The 13890-nt window shown below is 35.8% G+C and overlaps 1 pseudogene; it reads left to right on the top strand.

Moving 5' to 3' along the window:
• The first annotated feature begins 7100 nt into the window (after positions 1–7100).
• Positions 7101–7969, top strand: LOC149385103 (RING-H2 finger protein ATL78 pseudogene; annotated as a pseudogene).
• The last annotated feature ends 5921 nt before the right edge of the window (positions 7970–13890 follow it).

Genomic DNA, 13890 nt, shown 5'->3' with positions numbered 1-13890 from the left:
AAAATCATCTAATTCTAAGATCTTGACTAATTAGGATCGTTTAAATTATGCTTATTTGTGGTATCAGAGCTTTGATTGTGAATTAGTGTTTTTCCAATTATGCGTGTCACTGTTTGATTGTACATTAGCACCGGACCCTTATGCGTTATGGTTCATATCCAATATTTGAATTGAAAATAATCGTTTTAGATCGGTGCAATTTTGTCCTTTATGGTAATGGATCCGATTACATTGAGTTTGCGATTATGATTATGTGTGCTATTGATCTGTTGAAATCACGTGTACATAGAGCTTTGGGGTTGTTCATGCCCTTAATTAATCGTTCATATCCATCACCGGCTGTTAAAAATCGAAATGTGTTGATGTTGTGCCTGTGATATATGGAATTTAATGTGCTTTATTGTGAGTTATTATTGCACGTTTTTGTTTTTTTTTAAGTCAGAATCAATTTTGATTCAATTGTTTGATAGTCAAATTTTTTTATGAATAAAGATGATAACTTTATTAATATTATTTTATATGATACGTTTTGATATTATCATGACAGCATGTATATATTGTTATATATATCTACATCATATTTGAAAATTAAAATAATGGGATTTTGTATTATTAAACATGATCAATATACTGCTTTGGTTATCTAAAGTATGATAATTTTATCGAACCATATAATGTCTCTTCATTATTTTGCTTGATATCTATACATTATGTTCAATTTGTTATAACAAATTAAATAAATTTTATTACTCATATTTATGTGATGTTTTTAAGTTAAATGACATTATGGTATTTTATGATTCTTATCATGAGTAAATTGAAGTTCATGGTTATAAAATATGTCGGATCGTCCAAAGGTTGATTATTCGTTTAATAATTCATGAACATTATGGTGGTAAATTGATATGCTTGGTTAGGTATGTTTAGTATATCCAAAGATTGCAAATATATCTAATTGAAGTATGTCAATTATATATTATGTGAAAATTTATTTTTAGCATCAATTAAGTTTACCTTATTGTGTATATTGTTGTTCTGCCCAAAGGTGACTTCAATGTGTACTTTTGTTTATTTCACGTGTTTTGAATCTGTATTATAGATTATGTTTATTACTCACAGCATTAATGTGTGAGCATATATTATTTATTTTTGCAGCCTCTTTTCATGTTTCTCTTCAGTCGCAAGCCACGTCTGTTATCAAGTTCAATGGTCTTAATTTCTCTGAATGGTCTGAACAAGTTCAGTTTCACCTCTGTGTTCTGGATCTTTATTCGGCACTCTTAAGTGAGAAACCTGCTGCTCTAACTGATGCTAAAAGCGCTAACCAAAGATCATTCCATATAGCTTGGGAAAGATCTAACAGACTGAGCCTAATGTTTATGCGAATGACTGTAGAAGACAACATCAAGTCCACATTTAAGAAAACTGAAAATGCTAAGGAATTTATGAAGTTTTGGAAGAAAGCTCTCAGTCCGCCTCAGCTGATAAGTCACGGGTTGGGGCACTAATGGGTAAGTTAACCACCATGAAGTTTGATGGTTCTCGTACCTTGCATGAGCACGTTGTCGAAATGAAGAATATTGTAGCAAGACAAAGACCATGAGAATGGAAGTGAATGAAAATTTCCTCATAACGTTCATTCTCAATTCCTTACCTCCTGAGTATGGCACATTTCACGTGCATTACAACACTTTGAAGGATAAATAGAATGTGCATGAATTACAAAGTATGCTCAATCAAGAGGAAGCGAGGCTTAAGAAACCGTGAAATCATTATGCCAATCTCGTTGGTCATAAAGGAGCTAGAAAGAAACCATGGAAGACTGGAAAGGGCAAGCAAGGACTATCAAAGCTTAATGAGTCATCTGCCCAAATCCACAAGAAGGAACAAAGCATTGATGTGTGTCGGTTCTGTAAAAAGATTGGACACTGGCAGAAAGATTGCCTGAAACGTAAGGCATGGATCGAAAGAAAGGGTAAGCCTAGTGCTTTTGTATGTTTTGAATCAAATTTTGCTAAAGTTCCTTATAATACTTGGTGACTTGATTCTGATTGTACCACTCATGTTTCAAATACGATGCAAGGATTTCTTCCGACCCAAACCATAAGCCAAAATGAAAAATTCATCCTCATGGGAAACAGAGCCAAGTTCAAGTTGAAGCCATTGGAACATATCGTTTAATCTTAGACACTAGGCATCATTTAGACCTTTTCCAAACCTTTTATGTTTCTTCTGTTTCTCGCAATTTGGTTTCCATGTCTAAACTCGATAAAGCCGGGTACTCTTTTAATTTTGGGAATGGATGTTTCAGTTTATTCAAACAAAATCTTTTCTTGGGTTCTGGTATTCTTTGTGATGGTTTGTACAAACTAAAGCTTGATACCCTTTTCGCTGAAACTCTTTTAACCGTGCATCATAATGTTGGAACCAAACGTGGTTTATCTAATGAATCATCTGCTTACTTGTGGCATAAACGTTTGGGTCATATATCCAAAGAAAGAATCGAAAAGTTGGTGAAGAATGATATCCTACCTGATTTGGATTTTACCAATCTTGGAGTTTGTGTTGAGTGCATTAAGGGAAAGCACACAAAACACACACTTAAGAAAGCAGCCACAAGAAGCTTACAGTCCTTGAAATTATACATACTGATATTTATGGGTCATTTGACGTTCCATCACTTGGTGGAGAAAGGTATTTCATCACTTTTATCGATGACTTTTCACGTTATGGATATGTCTATTTGTTGCATGAAAAATCTCAATTGGTAGATACCCTAGAGGTGTTTGTCAATGAAGTTGAAAGATAATTAGATAGAAAGGTGAAAATTGTCAGGTCTGACAGAGGTGGTGAATATTATGGAAGATATGATGAAAGGGGACAGTGCCCTCGTCCATTTGCTAAGTTCCTAGAAAGCCTGCATGTTTTTGGTTGCCCAGGGGAAGTAAGAATTTATAATCCACATGAAAGGAAACTGGACTCAAGAACAATCAGTGGTTTCTTCATTGGTTAACCTGAAAAATCTAAAGGGTATCGATTCTATTATCCTAACCATAGTACGAGAATTATTGAAACTGGTAATGCTAGGTTCATCGAAAATGGTGAAGTCAGTGTGAGTTTGAAACCACATAATGTGGAAATCCAAGAAGTTAGAGTGCAAGTACCTTTACCTCTACCTTCTTCTCAAGTTGTTGTACCTGTTCATGTTGACCATGATAATGATCTACAAGAACAACAAATTAACGACCAAGCACCACTGAATGATATCGCACCAAACGAACCTAACATAGATGAACCACATGAAGTCGCATTAAGAACATCTGTAAGAGAACGAAGATCCGCTATTTCTGACGATTATGTGGTTTATCTGCAAGATTCGGAATACGACTTAGGAATTGATAAAGATCCAGTTTCGTTTTCACAAGCCATAGAAAGTGAGAATTCTATTAAGTGGTTAGACGCCATGAAAGAAGAGCTAAAATCAATGGATCAAAACGAAGTTTGGGACCTTGTTGAATTGCCTGAAGGTTGTAAAAGAGTCGGGTGCAAGTGGGTCTTCAAAACCAAACTCGACTCAAATGGCAATATCGAAATACACAAGGCTCGACTCGTTGCCAAAGGTTTTACTTTGAAAGATGGTGTTGATTATAAAGAGACCTTTTCACCTGTCTCTAAAAAGGACTCTCCGAGGATTGTTATGGCTATGGTAGCTCATTATGATTTAGAGCTCCATCAAATGGATGTCAAAACTGCCTTTCCGAATGGGAATTTAGATGAAGAAGTGTTCATCGATCAGCCTGAAGGTTTTGTGGTTGACGGAAAGGAACATTTGGTATGTAAATTGAAGAAGTCAATATATGGACTTAAACAACCTTCCCGACAATGGTATCTCAAGTTCAACGATACTGTCACATCTTTTGGATTTAAAGAAAACATTATTGACCAATGTATATATCTAAAGATCTGTGGGAGTAAGTTTATAATTCTGGTTTTATATGTTGACAACATCTTGCTTGCTACTAATGATCTTTGTTTATTACGTCAAACCAATGAGTGTCTCTCTAAGAACTTTAAAATGAAAGATATGGGTAAGACATCCTATGTGATTGGAATAGAGATATCTCGTGATAGATCACAAGGATGGTTGGGATTGCCTTAGAAAGTATACATTAATAAAGTTCTTGAGAGATTCAAAATGGACAAGTGCTCTGCAGGTGTTGTTCCAATTCAGAAGGGAGATAAATTTAGTCTCAATCAATGTCCAAAAAATGAATTGGAATGCAAACAAATGGAACAAATTCCTTAGGTGAGGCTGAGAGCGCCAAGCTTGGCTAAGGCTCCGAGATTGGCCGGCAAAGGACCGGACAGCCCGGAGTGCTCGATGTAGACGAATTGGAGAGCGGGTAGTCGGAACAAGACTCCCGGGAAAGGACCGGAGAGGTTTCGCAGGTTGAACAAGTAGATCCCGTCGAGGTTGTTGACTTTCGAAAGCGTTGGCGAGATCGTGCCGGACAGGAAGGCCTTGGGGTTGCTGCGTCTATTGTTGGAAGCTTGATATACGCACAGACTTGTACCAGGCCAGACATCAGTTTCGCTATCGGAATGCTAGGCAGGTATCAAAGTAATCTAGGAATAGATCATTGGAAAGCTGCAAACAAAGTTCTGAGGTATCTGCAAGGAATGAAAGATCGTATGCTCACTTATAAAAGATCTTATAACCTCGAGGTGATAGGATATTCAGATTCAGATTATGCCGGATGGGTGGAGTTCCAGAAAGTCCACTTTTGGCTATATGTTCCTTTTAGCCGAAGGAGCGATTTCATGGAAGAGTTCGAAGCAGACTGTCATTGCTGCATCCACTATGGAAGCTGAGTTCGTAGCATGTTTTAAGGCTATGGCTCATGGATTATGGCTGTGGAACTTCATTTCGGGGCTTGGAATTGTCGACACTATCGCTAAGCCGCTGAAAATTTATTGTGATAATTCTGCAGAAGTCTTCTTTTCTAAAAACGACAAGTATTCGAAGGGTGCTAAGCATATGGAGATAAAATACTTTGCCGTTAAAGAAGAAGTTCAGAAACAAAGGGTGTCAATCGAGCACATTAGCACAAAGTTTATGGTAGCAGATCCATTAACGAAATGATTGTCCCCAAAGGAATTTACTAAACAAGTGGAAAGAATGGGGATCATTTGATGTCATCGTTGATGTTAATTTTTATGTTTTATGTTTATGTGATTGATACTTTGAGCTCGTTTATTTTGTTTCTGATATGAAGTAATGAATCTTGTTTTCTTTTATGATTAGTATATACATGAATGCATTATATGATCAAGATTCAGACCATTATGAATACCTTATTATGTGTCATGTTAAGTGTGAAGCTAGTATTGTGGTACATGGAAGAGACTATGTCGACAAATTGACGTACAACCGCTATGATCTTTATTAGTTTTCATACTTAATAGAGACTTTATGATATAACCAATATAATGATGGATTTATCTTATACTATGCACAATTACGATTATTATTAGTGGCATGACACATGGGCCAAATGAGAGAATATTATACCGAATATTTCCTAAAGCCCATTAGTGGGCTTTGTATGTGGGAAATAATGTGGCACAAGTGCATTACCTATTAGGGTTTAATAATAAATAAGACAAATCATATTGGTTAATAAATAAAATGTAATTTCCCTATATACCCTAATGGTGGGTCTATATAAAAACTAACCCTAGAGATTGTCCTCTCTCAACCCATTACGCAGTTTTCCTTAGCCATCACAAGAAAGCTATCAAGACTAAAAGGGTCAAGAGAGAGAAACCAATTCCGGTGATTCCGCCACCGCTTCTGTTGCTCTCGTCATTGATCGAGGTAGGTTTTTCCTCAATTTTTAATGATCCGTGAAAAATCATCTAATTCTAAGATCTTGACTAATTAGGATCGTTTAAATTATGCTTATAATATATACATACATATATATACATACATACATACATATATATACATACATAGATATAGATATATATATATACATACATAGATACATATATATACATAGATATATATATATATACATATATATATATATACATATATATATATATATGCACGCGGAAGCTGCTTGCTCACTCGTGTCTGTCTTTTCCTAACTTGAAAAGCATAAAAAGATAAATGACTTATCAAGAAAGGATAAAGCATATCCGTTGTCACCATTTCTTCCATGATATTACAGCCACTTTCTCTAATGCCCCAACCTTTAACCAAGATTTGCTACCCTTTTGGACTTATATAGTTATTCCTTTTAAATTTTTGGAATTAAATACGGTAAGCTCAACTTCATACCGAAACTTAAACGTATGAATTGATATTGATCGTAATTTTCAAGATAACTCATTTTCCTATTCAAAAGGGAAGTCTTTATGTACCTTATTCGTTCAAGAGATTAATTCGAATACTTTCTGGAAAGAATATGCACAAAGATTAGTTCTACATTAACTCTAGTTCCTACTCCAAATATTCTGCTTATTAATCATGCAACTCAATTCGTATTCTATTCGAAATTTTGTAGTTTATATGGAAACAAAATAATATTAGATGCATTAGTTTTTCCTTATAACACAAAATACAATTAGATACATTGGTTGTTCCCTAGAGTACATCTTAAACCTAAACATACATATAATGCGAACTCCAAATACAAAATCCTAAACCTAAACCTACTCTATATGCAATATGAATTGGCTCGCAATATAACAAATTGCAGATTTTAATATAATCTTTATGTGTTATATATGAATGTTTTGTAACTCATTATTTTAAAATTTACAAATACGCTTTTATAACTTTAAACCGTAATAGCTAGTGGAAAATCAATAAATTTTGTAGTTTGAAAAACTTTGTGTTCATAGAATCAATTTCCTAGAATAAGTCCACCTCTATGGTGCCCATTTTACTCGTAGAATCAATTTCCCTCGGAATAGTAAGCTCAAGCACTATGCACTGATAATGACACCCATATACCAAATTTTTTTTTTTTTAAAAAGACACCCACATAGGTGAGAGATCAGGAGAGCGATTTATATGCCAAGAAGTTATTTGTAACAAGTAGCTAGTCAATCAAACTCTCTCTCTCTCTCTCTCTCTCTCTCTCTCTCTCTAACAATTACAATAATAATGCCTAGGACAACCACCCTTTCAGCCATAGCACCAAACATTAGTTGTGCAGAGAGCGTCGGGGCAGGCGAAGCGAGGGACATGAGCATCGGGGTGGTGGTGGCGGCCATCGTGTGCGCGTTCCTCTGCGCCCTCGGACTCAACTCAATGCTGCAGTGCGTGTTCAGGTGCGCCAACCGCGCCTTCACCGAGCCTGTCGAGTGGGTCACAGCTCGCAGGCTCGACTCGGGTCTAAACAAGAAGCAGATGGTTGCCTTGCCAACTTTGATCTATTCGACTCCCGGGTCTCCTTCTTCTGGCTGTGCTATTTGCTTGACGGATTATAAGGAAGGCGACACGATCAGAGTCTTGCCAGAGTGCAACCACCGGTTTCATGTCCTTTGCGTGGATAAGTGGTTGCTTAGCCACTCTTCTTGCCCTACTTGTCGGAATAGAGTCAAGCCCTGCATCGACAACCCATGCACGGTTTAGACCGAAAAATGTGTCTCCATGTTAGTCGAGTTAGTTTAAGTGTTAGATTTTGTCGCACCTTTTTTTTTTCTTTTTCTTTCTTAAGTAAACTCTTTCATCATGATTCATGTATGAACAGACTTTAAAACATTACCCGTCAAAAGGCGGGAAATTATTTAGACACAAAATCTCGCGCCTGTTCAGGCAATACGTCATTCGGCAGGGTGACCTATCCAAGGCCAGTTCTCGCGTCGCTATATCGTGTCTTCGAATGGACGCAAAATTCGCATCTAATACTTTTAGCTGAAATATTTTAAACGCAAGTCGGTTTCTTTCAATTCTCGCGTTTATATATAACATAGCCTTCTCTCCTTTTTTATTTGGACAATGAATTGACGTTTTGGTTCATTATTGTGTTAGTTTTATGAGTATGCGATAAATTTTGAGTATTGTGACTTAATTTAAATTGGAGTAGATTGACCAGCTACTAAATAAAGATAAATATCAAATGAAGGGGGAGTGGAACTATATGATACGCAAAAGTCAAGGGACGAGGGATAAATCTGATCAATATTGTGAATTATTATCATTTACTGTAGTCTTCAGTTTATATGTGACAGGATACATAAAGATGTGCACATACTTTAGGACTTCTGTGGTTGTGTACAATTATATTCTTAGTGCAATCATGGAAGGCACTACATTAAAGATTAAGATATAGCCACCACAGAATGTTGTAGTAAGTGGCAATGTGAAAATGTTTGTTTTTTGTCCTATACGTTATTTTTCATCTAGTGACCATAAAGCATCTGCGTTCTTGGCATTTCCATAGGATGTAGCGAAAAGCTACGGAAAGAAAACGATTCATAGATAAAGCACTGGGATTAAAAGTTAGATCATAAAGATCGTGTTGGAACTCTCTCAGTCTCAACTAACAAACAGATTTAAGGACGGAGTAAAAAAACAAAAAACGGATTTAATTTCCTTTTTCTTTTAGAACTACACGCCAAGAACAAACAATTGGAAAGAACTGTAATTGTTGCAATTGATAATTTCGTACGCAAGTTCATATTTCAAGTAGTAATTCATAAGTACAAATTGAGGACTAAGTTTAACCCAGAAATAAATAAGCAAGCAACGAATCGAACTCATGATCAACAAAGATGATTATTAACTAAGAATGACAAATTAAACTAAAATGTACGCAATATAAACGCTAGTGAATGAATATGAGGAAAGTAATGGTTGTGGCTTCGCTAACTTTTTATATAGTCGGGATTTCTAAAATTACGCACGATTTTTCGATCCTATCTTTTCTAAACACGCTCACATCTTAGTATCGTTAAATATCTCTCGAGCATCTAACAATTTATGTCTATACCGTATTTTTATCTCTCAATCTCAAATCTTAAAAAACGAAAATATAAACTCGCGAATGCACACACGACTCTATAACAACCCAACTATCTAGAGTCTATAGGAATGTACTACGATGAACTAATTTATTAAGCACGATCATTAAATCTCTCTCGAGTATCTAAACAATCCTAACAAACAAGCACGAGGTCGCGAATCTCACACAAGCATTATGCACATAATTAAATCTAACAAAGAGTATTGGAACGAAAAATAGTTGAATAAATAAATAATTAATACACCAGCATAATCAAAGAAGCTAAGCCATCAAGCTCTTGGAGATTAGTTCATGGTAACAAGGAAATTAACAAACGTAGAAAATAAATAAACAATATCCATAACTAAACTAAAAAGAGCAAGAATAATAAATGGGGGTTTCATACATAAACATAAGAAGATGAAATACTGAATTGTGGTGGTGATGACGGCGATGAACGTGGTCCGATCTTCTTTATTTCTCATTCTCTACCAACTAACCAAACAAGAAAATTAAAACTAAAATAAAACTTAAATTTTGTTTTTTGCGACTCTAATTCGTATATGGTGGTTTCCAAAGTGTTTTCAAAGCTATATGAGCCCTTGGATGAGATCCGATGGCTCAAAATAGTAAAAATTTCAAAATTTAATGATCTGATCACGGCTTCGGCGCGGTGCGTCTTCAGCACGCAGAATGGTGAGGTGCGCATAAGGAACGGTGAGGCGTGCATAAAGAATGATGTGGCATGCCTGGTACATTGCGCAGCGTGCGTGATGATGCGTGGAACCTGCTAAAGTTCTTTGGAGCTCGGTGGAAGCGCGACGTGCCTGATATTATGCAACGCGCAATTTTATTTGAAATGGCCATAACTTCTTCCTCCAATGTACAATTTTCACAAATAAATATGCGTTAGAAATCTTAGAGAACACTCTATTTCATAAGATAAAGAATTATCCAAAAATTTTATTTGAGACTCTTGAAATCATGCAGAAGCATCAATAATGTTATTAACGCCAACATACTTCACCAAACTTGTAATTCACCGTAAACACACTGAAACAATAAAGAAAAAAACACTCAAGAAGTCTCGATAATTCAGGTTCGGATGTAAGTGATTAGCACATATAAAACGCACCTATCAATAGTAAAAAGATACAAAATTACCGAATATAGGAAAAAATTAAAAATGGTCGGGTATGAAAAAATAGAATTTAACACACAAATAATAATAATAATAATAATAATAATAATAATAATAATAATAATAATAATAATAATAATAATAATAATAAGTCGAGGTGGGGGGTCTCATCTCGTCTCTAGTGGGTAGAGAGAGAAAATATTTCTCTAGTGAGAATTTTTTAGTGAAAGAGAGGCAAAAGTTTTTCAAGTCAAGAGGGACTTACCTTGAGATTGAGAGAGAGAGAGAGAGAGAGAGATGGGTATCTATAGTGTTTTGGCGACTTAGGAGAGGTTTGAAGTTGAAGGCAAAGGAGTTGGAGGCGAATCCTTTCATTGTAGCGTGTGGAGTTGGCGGCAAGACCACTACTGGTGGGTCTAGTTGACGGCAATAAGGGTTGGGAGTTGGCGGCAAGAGGTTAACGACCAAGAAGATGAGTTGGCGGCAAGGGGTCTTGGGCAGGTTGGTGGCAAGGAGCTTTGAGAAAACAAGTGGCATAGATAAGCGAAGGAGTTTGCATCATCAGTGACTTGACAGCGTCATCAGCTCTACTACAAAAATTGGATTGACGACACCAAAAACTGTCATACAAGCCTTGGACGACAATTTTTTTTTTGTGTCGTCCAAGCGCATGTCATACAAGGTAGGACGACAGTTAAAAAATGTCGCCCAAACGGTGTAAAATAAGGTGCTTCGCCACGGCGAAGAAATTTGACGCTGCAGCGAGATCTTGGATGACAGTTTTTATCTTTCGTGCAAGTCTTGAATTTTTTGAAAATAATTAGTAACAGCTACTCTTTTTGGAGTCCCTGAATTATATATATATATATATATATATATATATATATATAGAGAGAGAGAGAGAGAGAGAGAGAGAGAGAGAGAAATTAGTATTATTTGATTTATTTTATTATTCAAAGAAGCTTTGAACCATAACAAGAAATGATGTGACATTTGAACTATATAATTATAAGCAAACTAAATAGACATTGATTCCCAAAATTACAAAGGCACATGAATTAAGACCCTGCCATGAAAGGCTGGTAGAAACAATTTAGAAGAATTAATAACAAGGTCTCAAAAATTACCTTCCCCCCCTCAAAAGCACAGAGATATGATTTATAACCCTCTCCTCAAAAAGTACAAAGGCGCATAACCAATTAACTCCAAATCATCTCTTTGGCTCTGTAAAACAAATTAGATACAAAATAAACCAATAAAACTAGTCAATCCAGACTATACAGAAAAAAGTCCAAAGAAGTTCATTCCTAAATAAAATTTTGCAATTTAGGCTTACCGACTCCAAGGTGAATGTTAACACTTGCATATATAGCGAGCTGTTCCAGTGAGATTCTTATTTGGGATCACACGAACACAACAAACGCTTACAAAATAGTTAGAAAAAGCCAGTGCATAGCATACTACATTTTCAATATTCCACAACAAGATAAACAGAATAAAACATTTAGAAAGAGAACTTTGAATTATCATTTTATACTATATCCTCTTTCTTAATTTTTTAAATCCTTCTCAAACGTTAAATTTGAGTGGTATAGAATAGATATCCTGCAAAACCCATTAAAGTCTTGACTAAAACGTTTGGTTTATGCTAAAACATGATATAAATACAAAATTGGATATCGAAAATAGCATCCTGATACCTGTATGGTATATGCTTGCGTGTATGAAGATCTCTGAACTCCTTCACAAGACCATACACACGCATGGCTATTTAACTAGCAAGTCGTCGCTCTATTATAGAGCGACGTCTAAACTAGACATTTGGATGCGAAAAAATCGCATCCAAATACACAAATACCCGCTATCGGAGTTTTGATGGTTTGGATGTGACAATAAATGCGACATGTCGCATCCAAAAGTCCATGATTTTTTATGCGACTTGCATTAGCTTCAGACCAAAGGATGCGACTTGTCGCATCCAAATACCTTTTTTGTCCTGTGAGCACTCTTTCAGAAGAAAAAAAATCGAACGATATTACAAAGAACTTCGTTAGCTTAGCGATTCTTGAGCGACTTCTGAGTGAATTTTATTTCGTGTTTTTTACATGTGTACGACTAAGACATACTTTGGTTGTTGAAGTGGTCACGGTCTTTTAGATTGTATTACCGGGTTCTTTGACTCATTCGTTAATGGCAACTTGAAGATACGTAAATACTTATGTATTGGGAATACGGGATATGATTTGAGCGGAAAGTGATTCGCAAATACGGAATCCAACCTCCTGGAAGAAGGTCAACATTCACTCACCTAAGGGTTGATTCCAGAACCAATTGATTCCGCGCACTTTCGTAGTAAGAAAGTAAGGAGCGAGAAGCCGCCGAGGAATCCAATAAGCAAGGAGATCCAAAAGCAAGGAGCGTGGAGGATCTGTAGCTGAACCGAAAGGTATGTATAATTAAATTTTGTTATGGTTTGTGTTGATTATGCTTTCCTTAAATATTAGATCAGTTGCTAATGAATAATTTTGAGTATCCTGGTAATTATTGATTACGTTAAATATTAACGATTGTTCGTGTTTTCTTCTATTCCGCATTTGTAAACATATTTTAGGGTTAATAGATTGGTTACCCAATAAGAAGTATTGTTACGATTGTTCGTGTTCAATACATAGGAACCGTAATCAACCATGGGGAAGTAATTTATCCAACATACAGCTTCTCAACAAATGGCATCGGAGCGATCACTCGTGTCTGATACCTAACCTATATTCCCCAACAATTGGTATCAGAGTGGTTGTTTGTGTCTGATACCACCTGACTTCCAAATAATTGGTATCAAAGCGATTTTTCATGTTTGATACCAACTTCTAACTTCCCAACAATTGGTATCAGAGCGATTGTTCGTGTTTGATGCCAACTTGTGACTTCCCAACGGGTATTTGATGAGTACATTTTAAACGTACAAATCTATCGTTCCCGAGCGTGAATCTAGGAGTTTTAAAGAGTATTTGCGGTTATTTTGTGTTTTAAATGTGAATTTCGGATAAAAGGTGATAAATCGAGAGCTATGACATCAAGGAAACTCATGAGTATCCTGACGCATTCAGAAAGTCAAAACAAGATCATCCAGCGATAATAAAAGTGATTCCCCCTCTTTCAGGGTGCCGTGCAAAGCTCCCAAAAGTCACCAAATTCTCCACACAAAAAAAAATGAGGCACTACGTTGTGCAAATAACTGAAAATTATGCCATTTTTTCGAGTTGGTGCGCTGCGCTATTAAGAGGCGCAATACGCCAGTCCAATTTCAGTAACTTTTTGTTACCCGATTTTTTTACATTTTTTAGCTTTTGGATCCAATCTAGAGGCCCATATTGCTACCCAAAAAAAAAAATCCCGTAAAGCTATTTAAAGAGCCTTTGTAACCTCAAAATATATATTTCCCTTTGTTTTAATTTTTATTTTATTGTTTGGTTGTTTTTTAGAGGTTCTGGAAGAGAGAAAAAGTGTTATTCGATGAAATCGATGCCTCCAACGAATCGCTTAAACTCAACTTCAATCGTTCTTCTTTCTTCTCTTCTCTTATTTATTTTATTGTTCTAGATTACTGGTCAACATTGTTTAATATGAGTTCATTTTTATTTCAATGTTGATTTTATTACTTTCAATTATTGTTTTGTGTTTATGCTTGTTCATGGATTCCTTTAGCGGCTAGATTTTTATGTAGCT

This window comes from Urtica dioica, chromosome 9 (genome assembly GCF_054948205.1).
Source record: "Urtica dioica subsp. dioica isolate 48M chromosome 9, U.dioica_male_clone48M_v1_H2, whole genome shotgun sequence".
In the NCBI taxonomy this organism is placed as follows: domain Eukaryota; kingdom Viridiplantae; phylum Streptophyta; class Magnoliopsida; order Rosales; family Urticaceae; genus Urtica; species Urtica dioica.
This window is presented reverse-complemented; position numbering and strand designations above follow the sequence as displayed.